This window comes from Corapipo altera, unplaced genomic scaffold (genome assembly GCF_003945725.1).
Source record: "Corapipo altera isolate COAL_440 unplaced genomic scaffold, ASM394572v1 95, whole genome shotgun sequence".
Taxonomy (NCBI): Eukaryota; Metazoa; Chordata; class Aves; order Passeriformes; family Pipridae; genus Corapipo; species Corapipo altera.
The window spans coordinates 2,076,570-2,084,754 of NW_020884947.1; positions in this window are offsets into that span (position 1 = coordinate 2,076,570).

Consider the following 8,185-nt stretch of genomic DNA (forward strand, 5'->3'; position numbering starts at 1 on the left):
AAATAGTGATTTTAATTTTCTTTGCAGACAGTGTGTTTTCTGGCTCCTGGGCTAACTTTAGCACTGTCAGCTGCAGAAAGGAATATATTTTCAAAGTTTAGATTGTTTGATTTTGGTATCCTTTTTACATGTGCAGATATCCCTTGTTAGTAGATGCACAGCTGTCTGCAGAGAAATCAGCCTGACAGTGATTATCCCCCTTCCACTGTGTAGTAAGATACAAACTATTACAAATATTTTCATATTTCTATGGTTTGAGGCATCAACAGCCACAGAGAAAATATGCCCTTTTCAACCAAGTTCCTACTTGTGTTCTCAATGGAAAGAGGAGCTAATATATTCCTGGCAATACACAACCCTTTTGTCTTACCACAGCATATGATTAATTCTATGCCTAAAATTTGGAGAAGACACCAATTTGCTGTCACAAACAACTGACTTGTATGAACCAGAGCAGATACTGCAGCCACCTACTTGTTGTAGTTTCCAAAGTGCCCAGCTTTGGGCACTTTTCCTCCCAGAAAACAGGGTTTGCTCTCCAGCACTAGGCTAGAGAGATTCCAAAGATCTGCACTGTTTGCATGCTGTCTCCTGTGAGCCCACCATGAGCAATTAAGAAGCAATTTCTGGGTAAACTACATTAAGCCTTTTGGCAATTATTGCTATTTTTCTGATTCATTTAAAGCCTTTTCTCCCTTCATTACAATAAGTTCAGAAACCGGTGATTAAGAGGATTAACTTGATTTTGTCCATTAATGCTAGTTCCCAGCTACAGTCCTAGTCACACTCCACATAGGGATGTCACTAAATAATTGAAAATACCTAAATATCATTTAGATTGGAGACTTGGAGCAAAACTCTTTCCCTCCTAACTAGTAAGCCCACAGATTCCAGACACTGTAGATACTGAAGTAGAAAGTTTGTATAAATATATGTCAAAACCCCATCATATTTAGTTACAGAAGTAGATAGCAGTTTTCAATTGGTTTCACTGCAGTTTGTAGGTCTCCAGGGTGCACTGATTTCTGAATGGTCAACAAAACTTCACAGGAAAAATAAGCCTATTGTCAGTAGTCTGCAATTTAACTGTATAAGGGGCTGAAGCTCTGTTGGTAAAAAATGTGGATGTCTGCAAATGAAAAAGATTGAAAACCTCTGACTGGAAAACACTGGCTATTCTGGCTGGCTTCTTTTTTTTTTTTTTAAGGAAGACTGGAGTTATGCTGTAACAATACCTTCAGAAGTATATATTTACCTCTCACCAGTATTGAAAACATATTTGAGTGGTATTTGCAAAGAAATTGTGATCTTTTTGATTTAATGATGATGCACAAATGGGAGATTGTGCAAATGGGAGATTGTGCTGTGTGAAATGGAGGCTGCAGATCCTGACCTCCAGCAAGGTGCTGGTTTGGAGAAATCAAGCCTTCAGAGACCATGGGTTTCCTGCCAAGACCACCTCTGGCACTTCCACCAGTGCAATGGACTCAAATGAATTGTTTTTCTCTTTACACCCCCACAGCAGAGCCTTGAATCAGCCTCCACCATCAGAAAGCAACATTGAAGGCTGCTAAAATGCGGTGAAAACAACCCCACTTCATCAGCTGGGCATCCAGGATCCCTCCATTATCAGCAGAGAGAGACAGGCATTATTAGAAGAAATGCAAGTTAAAAAAGTCATATTTTGGAGGCATATAGTTCTCAATGACCAAAAGGACAGTGCAGTTCCTAACTCAGGTGTTTCCTAACTTCACTTGAAGTTAGATGGGTGTTTCAGCCTCAGTAGACATGGGCAACAAAGTGTTGCAGAGACAGGAGATGCTCAAAGAGGGTGGAGAGTTTCTAGAGTCACACAGTTAATGCCAAATCTGGGGGTAAACCTTGGGTTTTCTCCATAAATAAAAACCTTTGACCTGTTGGTGAATCTTTTACAAGGTGCTCAAGATCAGCAGTACCTGGCATCCAGTGTTTCCAAATGCTTATTAATGATTCATCTGATCCATTGACCTAAAGCAAAATTATCTGGGAAAACCATGAAAAATCTATGCAGACCTTGCAGGGCTGATTCTCAACAATACATCTGTACCCCAGCACTTTTCTGGTCATGTTTTAAATCACTCAGGGTTTCCATTCAGAACAGATAGAGAAAACGTGTTTAAATATATGCAAAAAAAAATTGGGGCAAAATGCAGTAGAGGAGGGAGCCATCACCATGTTCCGGAAAAATGCAACATGATCAATTTCTTCATATAAAAGGATAATAAAGAAGAGAATTTCTGTCTCAGAAAGAACTCGCAGTATTCAGAGTACACTTCTCTCCTAAGAAGCCTACAGGATGTTTGTCCAGGTTAGGAAGAAAGTGCCCTCATTTATTAAAAATGTTCATTTGCCCATCTCCCCCAGTGCCACCGAGACCACTGCCTGCCCCTGCCCACCACAGCATCCCACAGGTGCTGGCAAGGCTGTTTGCACATTGCAAACTGTGCTAGAACTCGAGCAATCAACTCCCTTCCTAGGAAAGAGGCTGCTAGAGCATCACAGTGTTCCTGGAATGTTTGGAAATACTTGTCAAAACACAACTCCAGTTTCATTGTTAGTTCTATTAACAGTCAAACATTTCCCTTGTTGATTAAAGGCATTGGCTCCATGCAATGTCTTCGAGTCAATGACTACCTGCCTCTTATCCAATTTCTTATGTAACTGCTGCTTTTCACACCACAAGTGTTTTTCTCTTAATGGTGAATGAAATTATTTATGCCACAATTACTACACAGAGGCCTTTTGGGGCTGATGGAGGCCAAACCTCCCTGACCACAGGTTGCATTCTTCATGTTTGATCTGCACATCCAGCACGCTCCATGAGGGGAATCACATTTCTGCAAAAGCACAAGATCTCTGAGGTAGTTATCACCTTACTGTGACAGAGTTGGATGTGGTCCCACAAGCCAAGCTGCAGACCAGGAGTTGGTATTTGGGAAGGCAGTTCACCTTCCTGGGCTTTGGAATGAGCTAGTGTACCACAGGGATAATAACGTTTAACTATCCCCTGCAGAATTACCTCTGTCTGTAAAGACCCTCAGTTGCTTTTCCACTGCAGAGCTGTTGGGCATGAACATCAAATCTGGAATACATGTGTCTGTTGCTTTTTATTTCAAAGGGCAGTAAAAGCTATAGAGTCACCCAATTCTGAAATACGTACTGTATATTTAATATGCCAATATGCGTCTGATCCACCCACCCTGTCTCTGCAGCAGAATATACCCAGAATGGAGCTTCTACAGTGGTCTTTGGAAAAATGAAACTACCATGGAAATTGCAAGACAGTTGTACAAATTGGACTCTAGATGTGACAGGACTGGTGTCAGACACACAGCACTGTGTCAGCACTGGCCTGGAGGAGCATAAGCTTGTATTAAAGCAGAATTAAGAATGACTGAATTGTCCCTGTATTCAAGCTTCCCCTGAAGTAAGACAATATTCTGCTGAGAAAGAGCTAAAAGTCATAGTAATAATGCCCTAATATTGACTAAAATTCTGCCGTCCCTAACAGATGAAAGACCTCAGCTCATATTTATTTTAGGATGTGGCTGTTTATTCTGAAAGTTCCCATGCCACGCACTACCTATCCCTTTCCCTACATTAGAGCAAGGCAGGGCAGGGGAAAAGATCCTGAAGGAAGGAGAGTAAGGCTACCAGTCAATACAGCAGGGCCAGGACCTGGGGAAGAGCCCAACATGTGACATCTCTGAAGGGCTGCAGATGAGGGAGGTTTCTGTAACCCACTGCTGCAGGTGAGCAGCCAAGGTGGACGGGCAGCAGCTGAGAGCTGGTTCCCTTTGGTGGTCCCTGGTCACACCCAGGAGAGAGGACTTCAAGAACAGCTATTGGACTCTCAGAAGCTCATCTTGGCAGTATGTGATTTCTCCTCACAGGCACCAGTCTGCACAGGCTGGGGGGGGCAGTGGGATTAAACAGATTGTGGCTTCGTTTCTAACACCCCTCAAAGTAAGGTGTCCTGCTACACCCCCTAATGCAACCCTGCTGCACCCACGTTTGCCAGAAATGTCCTGTGTGGCCATGCCATGAACAGGTCTGGCAGGCAGAAGTGATCTCTGTCTTCTCCTCTCCAGGCTCCAGAGCATTGTCTTGGTTTACTCCAAGGACAGGGAACACCCAGGGTCAATGACACCTCGGAGAGCCCTGGTGCAGTGCCCAGGCTGCGCATGCAGCTGCTGTGCTGAGTCAGCATCATTTCAAGGTCTGATTTTAAATCCTTGCTTCTCACACCCTCCACAGGCTTGCTCCAGCGTTTTGTTTTGGTTTTTTTTCTCTCCACTTTTTCCAATCACCTGCATTGCTCTCCAGGCTGCCAAATAATTTTACCTCTAGCAACACCTCCCCACGTGCAGGTCTTGCAGAAGAGACTCGGAGTGTCTCTCCAGTTCACTCATTTCTTTTTATTTCTCTTCAAATAAACACCTCACCTCTTGCAGAGCCCTCTATTCCTCATCTATTTCATGCTGTTCAGTGGGAAACAAATCCCACGGGACAGGGTTGTTTTGGAACCAGCTCGCAGAGGGTGCAGGCACAGAGAGAGCCTTCACAGGGTGCTTAACCATTTGGAGTGTTTACCCTGACAATCATTTGGATCCTTAATCTTAGCAACAATGACTTTTCAGCTTGAAATTCAATAAACCAGCCTGGAATTACAGTCCTTTGGGCTGGCTAGCTAATAAAAAGCGGTTTAGTCATTCCAATGCACCTTATTGATATAAATGGGTAGTGACATGAGCTCTGGAAAACGTACCCCAGTGTCGGCATCCAGTGATGCTATTTAACCCTTGCATGCTGAGGATGGACAACTCAGGCTTATACTCACACACACTGACACTGATCTCTGAACCAATATTTCAATTCAGTCTCATGTGAGCTCATAACAGTCAGCTGGGCTGAAGGAACAATTCAGTACAGCATTGTGGGGCCACAACACACTCTGGCTCACAAGTTGGCTAACAAGTCCTGGGTTTGATAAGAAATATTTGGCAATATTTATTGTGTGTACCTAACCTGATACAATTCAGCAACTCACCTGACTGTGCCTCTGATCAAGCTTGCCAGCATATTAAAATTTGAATTAAAGTTTCACCTACCTCGTTGCTTTGATCCTACTAAGTATTGGTTCAGGAATTGCTTTCTGCTGGCAAAGGAAGCAACTCCTGAGAGTATTAGATGTAAGGGGGCACGAGTCCCTAGTGTCATTTGTGCAAGGTCCTTGTTGAGGCCAGCGCTGCTGCATTAGCTCAGGGCGGTGCCTGAGCACTGCTGCTTGCCATGCTACACCTGACAGCTCAGATGTGCAGGGGAGAGCCTTCACAGTGAACTGAAGGGATTGCAGGGGACAGGGAAGTGGCTCATGGCATCACACTCAGTCTCATTGCATGTTTTCTACCAGCAGTGTCACCAAAAGTGACTCAATGGGATGGCTAAAACTTCTCTCTCCCTTCATGCCTCTCCAGAGCCTCCGTCCCGAGGGCTTTGGGACAAGCATCTGACAGCCTGTCCTGTCCCCATCTTCTGAACAGAGAGGCAGAAGGGACTGCTAAAAGCATTCACACCTGGAGCCAATTTTGCTGACAGCAGCCTTCATTTAACTTATTTTGAGACTATCAAAAGGTTGCACTTCCATAGAGAGAGATTAGCAGTCTCCCTCTCAGGCAAGGCTTTGGAGGTGTGTGAAGGGAGAGAGGGGTTTTAGCCACGCCAATGCCCCCAGGGCCTGCAAGGCTCCCCCAAACCCTTCCCAGGACAGTCACTCTCAATGACCAAGCCCCCAGTGGGGTCCAGGCTGATGGAGGTGCGTGACAGTGACAAGCCTGGACACTGAGAGCACTGCTGACCGTGCTGTATTTCAGCCGCTTGCTCAGAAAAGGGCAGGCACTCACCATCCCTGAGCTGCTGAAAGGGAGTTGATTTTCATCGCTGACAGCTCTGGATATTAAGGGGATAAACAAATATAAAGTTCTGGGAAAGGAATGTTTATAAAGGGTAAAAGGAGAACAAACATGTTGGCAGAGAGAGTATCCCTTCAAGAAGGGGGGTGCACGCTTCTACCTTGAGGGGAAAGAAAAACTTTGGGGGTAATATACGGCTTATGGCATAACAGTCCTAAAATAAATGCAATTGTGTTGTGCAGGTTTTACTAGTCTATGTACATGGACTGATTTGGTTTTTTTTTATAGTAAGAAAGTGCCTGAGACACAGTCCAGAGCTGCAGTTTTTGCTGCACAGCACTACATCCCAGGCTCTGTTACAGTGGCCACCACAGTGACAAAGCAGCATCAGAAAATCTGCGCTCTAGTCAGGTCTGTGCTCCCCAGTCCCACATGAGTGTGCTGCACCAGAGGTTAATAAATGGGAAACCTAAAAATATCCCACTCTAGGGAAAACTGCAAACCTTGAAGTCTTTCATACAGGACTATCTCAATACCCCTTTGATTTCCTGTTGTAAAGGGCTTCCAAATGTTATAAGCTTTTAGTTTTCCTCCAAATGAAAACCAGTTCAAAGCCATTAAAGGGCTGAGCTGACTTGATCCGAGGTGCAGACCTTTATATGTCCTAGCAACCTTAAAACTCCCCAGGTTCAGATCAGCCATTTCCATCCTGTTACTCCAGAAGCATCATGAAAACGTTTGTCTTCACCTGACACAGAGGAACAATCACACTGTGGCGCTTCTAAAATGCAGCCACAGTGTGAGAAACCACACTGAATCCTCAGCAATGTTTTTATTTCAGGTGCAGGCTTAGGAAAGCTCCTGATCCTCCTTTGCTGCTCTCCACTTGGAAAATGGGAGTCGTAATAGTAATAATATTAATAACACTTAGTAACAGTAGTAACAGTATCATTACAACAACAATCTCTACCCTGGTGACTTTACTTGAGCACAGAATTTGGCCCTGCTTCTGCAATTTTGCCTTCAAAATAACGATGCCAACAACTCCTCATGCAGTGTTATAATTATGCTGCTGTTGTTTTAATTTTTAGCGATTTTCTGGCACCACCAGCACAGCAGTTATGAGAGCAAACATCGTGCAGCTTGACGTGCTGCCAAGCCTTCTCTGTGACGGTGAAATAACCACTTTTTATTTATATGTCTGTTTTTCCCCCCATTGTTTTCATTTAAACCAACGGTGTCACTGGTGAGGGTCTCAGCTGACATGTAGGATTTCCTCGCCGCAGCCCCATCTCAATGCTTCCCCACACAATGCAGCAGTATTGAGATGTCAGAGTCTCTGTGCCTGATAAAGGTGTCAAGACAGATCCCGGTTGCAGCGACAACAGTGCGAACTCCGAGCCCTCCACAGCGGCCACGAGCGATCCCCACTGTTTGCCCTCGCTGAAAGCCAAACCTCCACACTGCCCGGCTTTTCCTCTGACCCAAACGAACCCTCAGCTTGACTCTTACGCAGGTTGGGTTTTTTGGGCCCCTTCTAGCAGAGCATTTTCAGCTCTGATAATATTTGCGTCTATTTTCGGCGAATGAGCTGCTATGTCAAGTGGGATTAAAGCAGAGCTGTGACTTCTCTGTATGAGGCAGCTCAGCTCGCTGTCAGCAGTAACTGATGCATGTCACTTCAGCAACTCGGCCGTGTCGGGGGTCTCTGAGATGACCACCATATCCCAAACCATTACTATGATAGTGACTAGATCGTTGTAATCGTAATTGTAAATGTAACTAGATACATTTAATCAGACTTTATTAATAAAGAGCAAGTCCAGTTGGCAGCAGCAAACACGCAGAGTCGCGTGGAGGCTGTGATTACTCTCATCAGCGGTGATGAGTGTGGGTGGGTGAAGTCAGGGTGCTCAAAGAGGATGGCTTCACTTCGGGGTACAGGTGGCAGACCTGCAGGGGGAATGGGTGCCTGGGCCATTTGCTGCGCAAGTCCCAGGCTGACCCGAAGTGCCGCACGCACAGAGCTGCCTCCGACCCACGGATGCCCTTCCAGCCCCTCTTTCCAGAAAACGCGCTGTTCCAGAGACAGGACAAGGGGACACGCTGTTGCGTGTCGCGGCGCACGGTGCCGCTCAGGACCCATCACGGGAGCGCTGAGCCAACTTCAACCTCACGCCTCCGGGAAGCGGGTGCCCGCTCCACCCCGGGGGCTCGGTGGGAGCGGCCTCGAG